This window comes from Siphateles boraxobius, unplaced genomic scaffold (genome assembly GCF_051911475.1).
Source record: "Siphateles boraxobius isolate OS27281-9 unplaced genomic scaffold, OSU_SipBor_1 130, whole genome shotgun sequence".
Classification (NCBI taxonomy): Eukaryota; Metazoa; Chordata; class Actinopteri; order Cypriniformes; family Leuciscidae; genus Siphateles; species Siphateles boraxobius.
This window is the reverse complement of record NW_027508734.1, coordinates 26,415,008-26,429,164: the sequence shown is the minus strand read 5'-3', so window position 1 is coordinate 26,429,164 and position 14,157 is coordinate 26,415,008.

Sequence of the window (14,157 nt, the reverse complement as noted above, 5' to 3'; positions counted from 1 at the left end):
GTGGCGTAATAATATGTTTGGTTGTAAAATGTATTACCTGAATGAAATGAAATCGAATGTATCGTCCTGTGGAATCATTCATTCACAGACAGCATACGAAGATGTTCAACTAATAAAGATCTTGATCGCTGGCAAAAATATGATGCATTTGCAGATTTGCTTTCACTAGACTAGACTGTAGATCGGCCACTTCATCCAACGCTCTTGATGCTCTTAAATCTTCCTGTTTCGACTCCGAGTGAGATTGAAAGCGCTTCAGACGATTCAGTGCGCGAGGAACTGAACAGATCAACTGATTCTCGAACCGATTTAGACAGATCATCTGACAACTTATTTGATGAAGTCTTTGAACAGAATCGACTCAAAAGAGTGATTCATTTGAAAATGAGCTCATGCCCATACAAAGGACACAGCGCGCTTGGAATAAACTAATTTAACAACGTATTGCATTAAAATAAAGTAACGAGAGGAACGTCGCCCAACGTAACATGTAGTAAAAGTATACACCTTGTGTCCCTGACAGGAAAATACCCTGCTGCGCGATCTGTGACAGTTAGGCGCGGCGTCAATTATGTCAAATAAAAGCTATACACATGGAATTGCGCGAAAATATAACGATATTCGAAAAATTCATTTTATGATCCCAACCCAACTTTGAGAATAGATTAACGGCGATATTTTTTTATCGCCCGATAAGAGTCTCACGTTAACGCAGCACGTTAACGTGATACTATATATATATATATACATACACATTACTGCCTAAACACAAATAGCAAGAGCATTACATCTAGGATTCAAGTCAAGTCCCATTTATTTTTATAGCGCTTTTTACAATATACATTATTTCAAGGCAGATTTACAGCTTTACAGTTTTGTTGCGTTTATAATTTTGTTCAGTATATAGCCGCTCTGAATAAAACAGTGATGTCATCGTCCAAATGTCATTCATGCACAAACTATTCATTGAGCGCTAGCAAAAGTGTTTGTTTTGCAGTTGATGGCAGCAATCGTCCACTATGGCACATTTCATTTTTTCACCATGAAAGAAACTGCGAAATGTCTTCTTTAATGTTAATTTTACATAAAACGTTGCTACTTTTAATAAACCTGTAGCCTATAGGCCTATAAATATCATTAATAATTTTGGCAAATAAATCTAAAAATTGCCATATATCCCCTTCAAAACTGCACAACTGTAGAGTAAAACATTAATTAATAAAAGTGAAAGTGAATGCGTCTAAAAAAAACTTAGGTGATTGTTACAAATCACACTGTCTGTGGCCTATGGAGAACTCAGAACAACTGTTAGCATAACGTTTAAGGTAAAAATAACTGGTATTAAATTATATATCTTACTACTATGCAATTAGATAAACTGTTCATTCATTACATTACCTCTGTCTTTATCCCCTTTTATCCTCTTCTCTTCCGTTTGGCACTGTATCTACTCGGTTACTCACGTAACCTCAGTTCCCTGAGTTAGGGAACGAGTATTGCGTAGCTATACGCAGTGGGGGAAACTCCTCTTCCTCGATTTACTGAAGCCTTTATGTAAAGCGCATTTGCAGCTGCACAGCTAGAACATGAGCGTCTGGCTCGCTCATAGGCTGCGCTGCGGCAACTGCACATCCAATGGCGCGGGCGAGCCCGCTGAGGGGGCGTGAGCTCAGTCTATAATAGTCCCCGAATTCGCCATTATAGCAGGTTTAACGACTGAAGCGACAACTTGCCATGTTACTATAGGTCGGCTGGCTACGCAATACTCGTTCCCTAACTCAGGGAACTGAGGTTACGTGAGTAACCGAGTAGTTCCCTTTCGAATGGTCACTTCGTATTGCGTAGCTATACGCAGTGGGGACGCCATGCAAAACGCAGCACTGGGTAACTGGGTGCACTGCAACTCAGGAACCCTGAGCATACAGAACAAGCCATAACCGCATAATTATGTATAAATACACCAGATACCATCAGGTCTAAAATATTACATGGGTTTATATATGAACTATAACCAGCCAAAGCTGGTCTATATATGTATGGAATATAATCTGCAAAAGCGGGTTTTATATATCTCATATAACCGGCCAAAAGCGGGTTTTCTATATATGTGCATTTAACCGGCAACAGCGGGTTTATGCATGAATACAACCGGCCAGCAGCGGGTTTTATATATATATGTGAATGTGATTGTGCACAGTAATACATGACAAGACCGGCCACCGACGAGTCTTAATCATACTGAAAACACCTTCGCCTGCAGGGAAGGCACTTCCATATTATAGAAATTCATAAATGTGGACGGCGAGGACCAGCCGGCCGCCTCCCAAATATCACTAATGTGAATGCCAGATGACCAAGCCCATGACGAGGCCATACCTCTGGTCGAAGGTCTAGGCCTTGATGCCGATAGGGCAAACTTGACCCGCTGCGGTATAAGCCATAGAAATAGCATCCACTATCCATCTAGACAGTCTTTGCTTAGTGACTGGATCCCCCTTGGATCTACCACCAAAGCAGACAAAAAGCTGTTCTGATTGTCTAAAAGACGCAGAACGCTCCAGATAGATTCTCAGCGCTCTGACAGGGCAGAGAAGATTAACCTCTCCATCCTCTGCAGAAGGAGGGAGGGCTGATAACGTCACCACCTGTGCTCTGAACGGTGTTGAGAGCACTTTAGGAACGTAACCATGTCTGGGCTTGAGGATGACTCTGGAGTAATCTGGACCCAACTTCAAACATGCAGGGCTCACAGAGAGCGCCTGCAGATCACCCACTCGCTTGATAAATGCCAACACCATAAGGAGAGCGGTCTTCAGCGAGAGAGGTTTTAGATCAACCGATTGGAGCGGTTCAAAAGGCGGACCTTTCAGAGCCCTCAGGACCATGGAGAGGTCCCAAGACGGCACAGACGGAGGTCTTGAGGGGTTCATTCTCCTAGCACCTTTAAGGAATCTCACGACCAGGTCGTTTCTTCCCAGTGACTGGCCAGCCACCAGAACATGATGTGCTGCTATGGCTGCCACATACACTTTGAGCGTGGACGGGAAGTGACCCGCATCCAGCAGCTCCTGTAAGAATGAGAGAACAACAGATATCTCACATGACTCCGGGTCAGCCTGATTTTTCGAGCACCAGCTGGAAAAAACAGACCATTTCGAAGCATAAAGGCGCCGAGTCGACGGGGCCCTGGCTTCAGATATGGTGCTTAAGACCTTCTTAAGCTTCTTAAGGAAGGTCCTTGGGTACCCGTTGAGGGGCCAAACATGGAGGGCCCATAAATCGGGTCTCGGATGCCACAATGTCCCGTTCGCCTGTGTGAGGAGGTCTTTCCTCAGAGGAACAGGCCATGGGATTGTGTCCGATAACTGAACCAGTTCTGGGAACCATGGTCTGGTTTTCCAGAGAGGGGCCACCAGAAGGACTGGGTACCCGCTCTCTCTGACCCGTTTGATGACTTGTGGAATCATTGAAACGGGGTGAAAAGGCATATAGGGGACAGTTGGGCCAGACATGGGCCAGCGCGTCCCTGTCCTTCGAGAAGAACAGTTTGCAGTGGGTGTTGATTCTCGAGGCGAAAAGGTCTATTTCTGCCTCTCCAAACACCTTCCATATCAGAATGACCGTCTGTGGGTTCAGGGACCACTCGCCGAGGGGAGTGTTGCCCCGAGAGAGCATATCCGCGCCCACATTCTGGACGCCTGGGATATGCGCTGCTCTCAGAGAGCTCAGGTTGGATTGTGCCCATAATAGTAGGTCTCTCGCCATCGCATACAGGTTTCCTGACCTGATACCCCCGGGGGTTTATGTAGGTTACCACTGACATATTGTCAGTGCGGACTAAAACATGGTGACCTCTGAGGTTCGACAGAAATGCCTTCAGGGCCAACCCAACTGCTTTCATCTCCAGACAGTTGATATGTAAGCTCTGCTCGGTGCTCGACCAGAAGCCGGATGCAGGCATGCCCTCGTGCAGCGCTCCCCAACCCAGGTTGGACGCATCTGTAAGAACCATTTTCCTCCTGGAAATTGTTCCCATTGTCACCCCCTTGTGGTACCAGTTCTGACCCCGCCAGGGAATCAGGGTTCTTAAACAACCGTGATTCACTATAACGCGCAAGTTGCCTGACTGCCATGCGTGAGTTGGCACACGGCGTTTCAGCCAATGCTGCAGCGGGCGCATGCGCAGTAATCCCAAGCGGAGTACTGGCGATGCTGCTGCCATGAGACCAAGCAGTTTCTGAAATTTCTTCAGTGGCGCGCGCTCGCGCGCTCGAACTGAGAGTGCACGCCCTGGTGTGAGTCGCGCTGACATAGCTCTCGAGTCTAAAACTGTGCCCAGAAAGATCACTCTGGCTGGGGGTTAGTTTGCTTTTTGAAACATTGATTGTGAAACCCAAGCATTTTAGATGGCCGAGAATCAAATCCCTGTGAGCTAATAGCTCGATTCTCGACTGTGCCAGCACCAGCCAGTCGTCGAGATAATTTAACACGCGCACTCCCTGATGTCTCAGAGGAGAAAGCGCTGCATCCACACACTTCGTGTATGTGCGGGGTGCCAAAGATAGACCGAACGGCAGAACGGTGTATTGATAAGGCTGGCCCTCGAAGGCGATTCTCAAGAATGGCCTGTGACGAAGATTTATTTGAATGTGAAAGTAAGCATCTTTCAGATCCATTGTGACAAACCAATCCCCCGGGCGCACTTGCGGGAGGATATGTTTGATAGTTAACATTTTGAACGGCAGCTTCATGAGAGCTTTGTTCAAATGTCTCAGATCTAGAATGGGTCTGAGACCCCGTCTTTTTTCGGAATCAAAAAATAGCACCGGCCGAAGAGGCCGGTGCTGGATACTGGGGCGTCGAGGAACCTCGTTCTCTCCGCGTCCTTAATGTCAGTGAGGGTAAGCCAGAGGTGGCGCTCGAGCACGACCAAACTCGCCATATTCCTCCCGATAGCCTGGGCTGTGACGGCACGGCTTGTTAGGATGAACAGCTCTAGTTCGCCAGCTAGCAGCTGTGTTCGGGCAGAGATGAGCGGCCAACGCCTCTTCGAGATCTCCCTTGAACAGGACCGGAGAAAATAGCGGCTGTAAAAACCCATATGTTTTAGCTCGGGGGGGACTAACTCTATCGCCCCTTTTGCTAAAAGATTCTGTACTTCGCAGCGAAGCACGTGACCTACGTTGCTTCTCACCGAGGTCTCGAGAACCGCCTGAAATTTTGGGGGTCTGCAAGCGAATTGGAGCGAGTAACCTCGTTTTATAGTGTTTATGACCCAACTCGACACACCGAAGATAGCTTGCCAGGCTAGAACCCGTGTGGCTAGGGCTTGACACACAGATTGGGGCTGGTCACCTAACGCAGGGGGACCTGATACCCTTATATTGTGATTTTTGCACACATTGAGTATTGGATTGACAATACCAGCATTTGCATGTGGGGGAGTCAGTGTTACAACAAGGGAGGGGCCGCCTAGTGAAGGGGGACCTGATACCCTTATATTGTGATTTGTGCACATATTGAGTATTGGACTGACTGTACAAGCATTTGCGTGTTGGGAAGTCAGTATTACAACCGGGGAGGGGCCGCCTGATGAAGGGGAACCGTGAACCCATGTGTTGTGATTGTGAAACATGCTCTTTTTGTGCTTTATTTGGGTCGCTGTGAAAACGGCGTTTGTTTGCAAGAACGCGCTTACTGTTGCGGGCCTGTTTGCAGTAATAAAATCCCCAGCCGCCTGAACTGAACAGGAGGCTGTGGGAAGTTTTCTTGGTTTCTTCGAGGGTGGTCCGGCGAGTGCGGGACCCGTGCCCTCTCTCTTTCCCCTGCATGCTAGGGGACTTCGGCGGCGCTGAGTGGGGCGTGGCGCTTGGTCTCGGGCCTTGGCGTTGGGGAAACGGGAAGCGCTTGTTTGCTCTGGGCTGGCGCTGGGCATCAGCCGCAGGGTGGGGCTGAGGGGCCTGTTTCGCGGGCTTTGTCGGCCGAGGCCTTGATGGGGCTCGCTTGTGAGCACTCGACGCCGAGCTAGAGCGCTTAGGCAAGAAGTGACGCAAGGCCTGGGACGCTTTCTGTGCCTCGGTGTATCTCTCCGAGAACCCCTTCACTACCGTGTCGAAGAGGCCGGTGCTGGATACTGGGGCGTCGAGGAACCTCGTTCTCTCCGCGTCCTTAATGTCAGTGAGGGTAAGCCAGAGGTGGCGCTCGAGCACGACCAAACTCGCCATATTCCTCCCGATAGCCTGGGCTGTGGCCTTGGTAGCTCTCAAGGCCAAGTCCGTGGCGCTTCGAAGGTCCCGAAAGGGCTCAGGGTCCGGGCCGGCCTCGTCCATAGACCGGAGGAGTTTGGCCTGGTAAACCTGCAGCACGGACATCGTGTGCAGGGCCGATGCAGCCTGACCTGAGGCAAAATATGCGCGTCCAGCGAGGGCTGAAGTGCTACGTCACGGCTTGTTAGGATGAACAGCTCTAGTTCGCCAGCTAGCAGCTGTGTTCGGGCAGAGATGAGCGGCCAACGCCACTTCGAGGGGCGGCAACGACTCATAGCCTTTTTCCGCTACTCCGGCACGGAGGAGAGCGCCGCGGACACTGCGGGGCCTCGTGTAGAGTAAGGAGTGCGCCAGGCTTTGGTGAGCTCCTCGTGTACCTCTGGAAAAAATGGCGCTGGCTTGTGACGAGGGGCCTGTTGGTGACCCGGCAGAAACCAGCCATCCAGGCAACTTCGAGGGGGTTCAGCGGGCGCGGCCCACTCGAGCTCGAGGTCCGCTACGGCCTGCGTCAGGATCCGAAGCATTTCCGCGTCGGAATTAGTCCTGGTAGCAGAGGCACTGGGCTTCGGCTGGGAAGCCATGACGGGGTCGAAAGAGCCCGGCCATTCTTCCTCAGACGCGGCGATAGACAGGCTGTCGTCGTGCTCGCTGGGCCCGCCGAAGGAGACAAGGCCCGTCACGTGGGTTGCGCTGATCTCCCTCGAACAGGACCGGAGATGAAGGAGCTGGAGAGAGTGAGGCACGCGGGGACGTGACCGGCGTGCGTTCACTAACACCCATGCTTTCCGGTAGCCGTTGGCTGCGGCGCTTCTTCTTCTTCGGCTGAAGGGGGGCCGGAGAGGGAAGCGTGGATGACGCGGCGTCGCCATCACGGGAGAGGGCTAGCCGAGTTCGCAGCACGGAGATGGGCATGCTCTCGCAGGCCGCACATCCGCCGGCCGACAGAGCATTCTCCACGTGGTGAAGTCCCAGGCAAGGAATGCAGTCCGCGTGTTCGTCCGCCTCGTGCAGTTTGCATCCGCACGTGGCGCAGGTCTTGACACGAGGCATTTGAAACAACGCTCGTACAGATAAAACACACAGAAATGCAAAGAATAATGAAAAGGATATCGCCGGATAGCCACAGGAGAGACGGCGTCAGGAGAAACACGGTTGAATGTGTCGTCTGCTGAACTGTAGCTCGCTCAGGCTGAAGGCTTGTTCGACGGCGAAGGCTCAATAAATGGTCAGAGACGTGAAGTTTGTCGCTGAAGGAGTAAAATCTGCTATAATGGTGAATTCGGGGACTATTATAGACTGAGGTCACGCCCCCTTGGTGGGCTCTGACGTGTATGACGCAGGGTGATCTCATTGGTCGCACGTCAGAGGCGCCCGCGCCATTGGATGTGCAGTTGCCGCAGCGCAGCCTATGAGCGAGCCAGACGCTCATGTTCTAGCTGTGCAGCTGCAAATGCGCTTTACATAAAGGCTTCAGTAAATCGAGGAAAAGGAGTTTCCCCCACTGTGTATAGCTACGCAATACGAAGTGACCGTTCGAAAGGGAACTATTGCAGACTATAATGCTAATTTAAAATATGTCATGTAAATTTGGCCATCCGTCACAATCAGGTAACTTTCACCATGTCTAGACCTGGCGCGAGCTGCCAGGCCAGTTTCTACGGGGTGCTTGAATGTGTCAAGTGCCCTCAAACGAAAGCAATGCTGTCTACATTGGATGCAGCGAGGGGCGACGCTACACAACAAATTACCAACAGTAAAACTGATCGCGCGCGCTCTGTTTTCTGATGCACTTCAAGCACTCGCTGGGCGGGGTAAGACTGATGTTCCGGACCGGAGTCGGGGGACTTAGTTAAGTTTTTGTGGAGTTATTTTTTTTTTTTTTGCTTTATTTTGTAGTATTTTGAATTGATGTTTTTAAAATAGTATTAGTAAAAAAAAAAAAAATCTAAAAAAGAAATTCACTCCTTCACTCATTTTGGCGCCCCTATTGAGTGGCGCCCCTAGCATTTGCCTATTACGCCTATGCCACGGGCCGGCCCTGCTAACCCTTTAAGCCCATGTACCCTTTAAGTCCACTTTCAATTCTGAAGTCAAATTAAAAAAAGAAAAATAATATTTTAGCCTATGCTGCTCATTATTTTAACCAATCCAGTGAGTTTTTACTTCCCTGGCATTTTTTATTGCATACCAATCACATTTGGCAATGTTGAGTTAGCAATGTTGATTTTTTGTGTATGAACAAATTTACTTGATCATTTTATATAATTATCCTTTAAATGGAAAGATGAGTTTTATTAGCTTGCGTTCAAAGCTAATCTCTAGGTCAAACTATTAGCCTTACAGAAAGGCCAGACTGCCAAAGAATTAAGCATGTGAACTGCAAACAATAAAAGTTCTGTAATTAATTTTACATTAATTATTTTTCTTATAAACTATGTCAATATTTATGAAAAAAAACTAGACTTAGATTTTGGTGGGCTTAATAGGTACACTTACCCAAAACTCCTGACACAGACTTCCAAGTTCCCACATACTCACAAAGAAGCTGGTGGTGCATAGTTCTGGCTTCTATTAGTCTCGGTAACGAATGGCGTTTCCCACATGTGTTTTAGACATTGGCTCACGCAGGTGTGTTCCCATAGCGTCACAACGTCCACAGCGTGGAGATCCACTTGAAAGCGAAGCATGATGTCTTTATAATATCAAGATTAATTTCCTCTGACAGTAAATACGACTTTGTTTGTGTGTTGAAGAGGCAATCTGCAGTATGTAAGGCATGCTCAACATTTTCAAGTAAACAGCCTGCATAATTAGAAAAGCTTTAAGTTTCAAAATTCATACATCAGAATCCCCTATCAGAACATCTCATTAAATTCCTCAGCCTCTGAAGCTTATTTCAGCAGATATTGTTACAGAAAAAGAGTGGATTGTGGTCTCTCTGGCATACCTTTTCAGCACAGAGTCTTCATGGCCAGATTGCTTCCATCTATCCCAACCAATTCTGCTTTGGCTGACAGCTAGCATTAGCATTCTACACTAGCCACAGCATGTAGCCATACTTGTTCAATCACAAAATGTTAACCTATGGCCAAATCAGGACCCTAAAAATAAGCATAGCAGGGGAATTATGAGGCTGAATATAAAAAAGCACACTGTAAAATTCAACAGTGATTCTAACTAACACTTTTTAGTTAACTTTACTTAATGTGTTAACTTAATTGTAAAAATCTATTAATCTGTACTATTTACATAGGGGAGACGGGGATGGTTGTAACACGGGTCAGTTGTGACAATTCCAATCTGTCCAATCAGGAACTAGTTACAAATCACCTGATTCACTTAAACATGCTTAGTTTAGTTCTTATTCCACATGTGATAAAGTACAGCCCTGTGGCAGATACAGCACATGATAAAATGTAAAAAACAATTTTGAGGTAAGAAAGTAACTTTTTTTACTTTTTTGTTTTTGTTATGGGAATTTCTGCTTTGTAGTTAAACTCATCAAACTTTTATTATGTTTATTGTGTGTCTGTGTAGATATTTTCCATGCAAGTTGTTAGTGCTAATTTTTTGCCTGTTAGCTGTAAGGTGAGCTAGTTCATGGCTACATGACTCGGGGTTAGTTGTAACAACAAAACTCTAGGTTAGTTGTAACAACAATGAATTAAAATTTATTAAAATTTTATTATGGCCAATACTATAGACTGACAGTAACAACCGTGCTTACACAAAAAGAATGTTTAAGTACAATTTATTATGGTCAATTATTATGACAGAGTAACAACAGAGTCACACACACACACACACACACACACACACACACACACACACACACACACACACACACACACACACACACACACACACACAATGTTCAAGTGTTCAATTTTATTATGGCCAATACTAACACTGGCAGTAACAAACATGCTTACAAACAAACAATGTTTGTGTTCAAGTTCAATTTATAACGTCAATTACTATGACTGAGAGTGACAAACACACTGAGACTAAGAGTGACGCACACACATCAGTTATATTGAAAAGTCAGTGTTGAATAAAAACCTTTCAAAATATTATTTTTTTTGTCAAAATCCTTATTTCATTATGTTACATATCACCTCGGTGGATATCATAATGTTACATCTCACCCCAGGGTATGTTACAACTAACCCAGACTATGGGGTAAATTGTAACATTTCACTCCTCGTGTTTGAAACTAAACTATGCATTTTCTGTTTGTGTTGCAAAGATAATAGCTATGTCATTTAATAGCAGACACTTGTAACTAGTTTGGATCACATTTTGAACACACTGATTTCAAAGTACTACAAGATATAGACAGAAAGGTCAAAATTGTTACAACTATCCCCGGTCTCCCCTACTATGCTTTGTTTACTCAGAAAACCCAAGTTAAGATTAATTGATTAGTTTGAGTGGAGTTTTTGAGGCGGGGTACAATCTTAATTGACTTTTCACTCATTTCCTCCACTTCTGCAGTTATTTTTCTCTGTTTGCATTCACTCATTTCCCAAAGTCATCTTGAATGTTGAATTGTCAATACAACTGAAAAATTTGAGAGAACATCACATAAGCTGACTTCATAAATGTATGTTGATTTTCCAAAAATGTTTTAGTCACCATTGTGGCGATTATTGTTCCCTTTGGTTGGGCTATTTTTACTATTGTAATTTTGTTCCCATGATGCAGCTATGCAACAAGAAATCAGTAATTTGATTTCAAAGGAAGTAATATATATATATATATATATATATATATATATATATATGTTTGAATGATGTATAACATAATTCTTATAATATTGTTGCTAACACTTATGTCCTAAACACCTTGTGTAACTTTTAATTGGGTTTATTCATTTAGCTGACGCTTTTATCCAAAGCGACTTACAATTGCTATATATGTCAGAGGTCGCACGCCTCTGGAGCAACTAGGGGTTAAGTGTCTTGCTCAGGGACACAATGGTGTCTCACAGTGGATTCGAACCCGGGTCTCTCACACCAAAGGCGTGGGATTATATATAGGGAATATATAATCCCTCTATATTTGTGACAATATTGCAATTGATCATACTTGAGTCACACAGACTTCAACATTCAGCCTGCAAAACACAACAATGGTAACAATTATATTTTATTTAAAGTAAATTATCAAGTACTCTCTACAGTTCTTTTTAGTTACTAGAACTCTTGTGTAAGTGAACTAACTAAGCATTTGTCAGTACCACAAACTATTCCTATTTCACTTTACTTGTTTTCTTAAGGCAATCGGTTTGCATACTTTTTTAAAGTAAGTCCAACTAATTCGATTTCATGGTGCAAGACAGATAAATATATAGTGGTGAATATTAGATGGATGATAGAAGAATACATGCCAAGCCAAATAAGTTAGCACTGACAACTGATTATCAAAAATCGTTCCACTGTTTACTGTAATATTTAGTTTACTACATAGTCTGATTTTGACAGCAGTTCACAATTTCATTGCCATATGCATATGTGTTACGTGCTCATTTTAGTCTGGATGATGGATGTTATTTGCTCATCTGCAGTATGTTATAAAAAAATATCGGTCGGGGTATTTTGAGCTAAAACTTCACATACACACTCTGGGGACATCATAGACTTATTTGAGATCTTGTGAAAAGGGCATTATGACTCCTTTAATAGTTAGTTAAAGGTGCTGTATGTAACCTTTTCCCTCTACTAAAGCACAGAAATACCATAATATGTTTGGAGATATTTAGGAAACATGCTAAGTTCACAACAAAAATTCTACAGCCAGTCTTTTTACTTTGAAATGTGCGTTCCGTGTTGGAATGTCTGTTTTTGTTTTGGTCTGTGATCTCGCCCACTGCCAGTTCACCCGATAGTATTTCGACACCCCAGGATGCCAGTTGGTAGGAAACACAGCATACTGCAGCCAGTGAACAAGCTGGGTCAGAGATTGCAGATTCTACCCAACCTAAAAAGCCTCGATATCCATCTAAAAATCTCTATGAACTAGACCATATTAAAACGCGCATAAATCAACTCATCAACTTACAGTGTCTAAAGCAGACATGGGCAGTATTTCAATTAAATGTATTTTTAAATACGTATTTAATTACTTTAGTGTATTTTGTAATTTATATTTTGCAGGTGTGGAAAAATTAAAATGTATTTTGTAACTAAATATTTTGAGGGAGAGTATTTGGAGAATTTCAAATACTTAAATACTTAAGAAAAATCACCATAGTAAATGATTTTGCCATATTTTCGGTCTGATGTTGGCAATGGCAATGTCCAGGGTAGATGCACGAAAATCACGTGACACACTGTAGTTCAGACTCCCTCCAAGAAGTGAATGAGTTTTGAACTCTTAAAAATGGCACTAAGGTAAAGCATTTTGTGACAAATATACAGTCTACACACATATTGCACACTGAACAGCATTATAGAGAAAATAATTGTGCCTTTTTTCCAAAAAAAAATAAAGAAAATAAAGAAAAAAAATAATAAAAAAATTAATAATTGTGCCTTATGAGACCAATGCACTGTGTTGTCATTCATAAAAGGACATCATAGGCCCTACCTATTATGAAACAGTGCGTCTGTCGTAACTCCGCTGAAATCTCCATGCTAAGCAAGTAAAGCGTTCACAATATAACGTTCACCATCTGCAGTTTTTACACGTTTTTAAACATATTACATGAGAAATATTGATATTGATTTTTTTTTTATAACAATTTTTATTGTACAGACAAAGAAAAGTGTACATTAAATCATTGAAGAGACAAGCATAAAAGAGAAAACATTGTCTGCACTTTTATCTTTTACACATTCCCTACCAACATATAACTAAAAAGAAAGAAAAAGAAAAAGAACCACAGCAACAAAGTAACAACAAACAACAAAGAGGGCATGGAGATAGAGAAACGTGCAGAGCTCTAGACATGAAGTCAAAAAAAGAAGCCCAGTATGAGGCCAGTATTGGACAGCTGAAGAATGTATGGGTGTGATCGGCGGGAGAATAGGAGCATCTGTTACAGTAGTCCCCTGTTTCTGGAAACAATTTATGAAGTTTAGCTTTGGTAAGATGAATTCGATGAAAGACTTTTAGCTGAATGAGACTCAGCCGAGCACATATAGAAGTAGAATTAACTCTAGCAAGGGCCTCATACCATAACTCTTCCGACAATTTGGTTTGCAGCTCATTTTCCCAAGTCATCTTTAGGCTGGAGAGAGAGGACGTACTAGATGAAAGTAACAAGGTGTAGACAGAGGATATACGACTGCCACCTGTAGGGGCTGACAATAAGTTCTCAACCAGAGATTTTTCTGGTAATTGAGGGAAACTAGGGAAGTTCGCCTTAACAAAACCGCAGAGTTGAAAATACCTGAATAAGCCTGTAGTATGCAGGTTAAATTTGGACATAAGATTGGTGAATGAAGCAAAAGAATTATCGATAAAAAGATCTGAAAAACAGGCCATCCCCTTATCTTTCCATCTTTTAAAAGTGTGATCAATAGCTGGTGGTAAAAACAAGTGATTGTTGCAAATAGGACTTAAGACAGATAGTGACTTTAGCCGAAAATGTTGTCGAAATTGTTTCCAGATTTTTAAAGTTGATAGCACAATAGGATTTCTAGTATAATTGGAGGGACGCAGGGACAAAGGAGCAAAGACAAGTGCAGAAAGAGAAGAAGAAAGACAAGTATCAGCTTCTAGAGTACACCAGTTGATCTCCGGCGCATTACACCATAAGAAAATCTTAGAAATGTTGGCGGACCAGTAATAAAAAAGAAAATTTGGCAGAGCTAGACCTCCATCACGTTTATTTCGTTGCAGGATAGTTTTATTCACCTTAGGATTTTTACCAGCCCGAATAAAT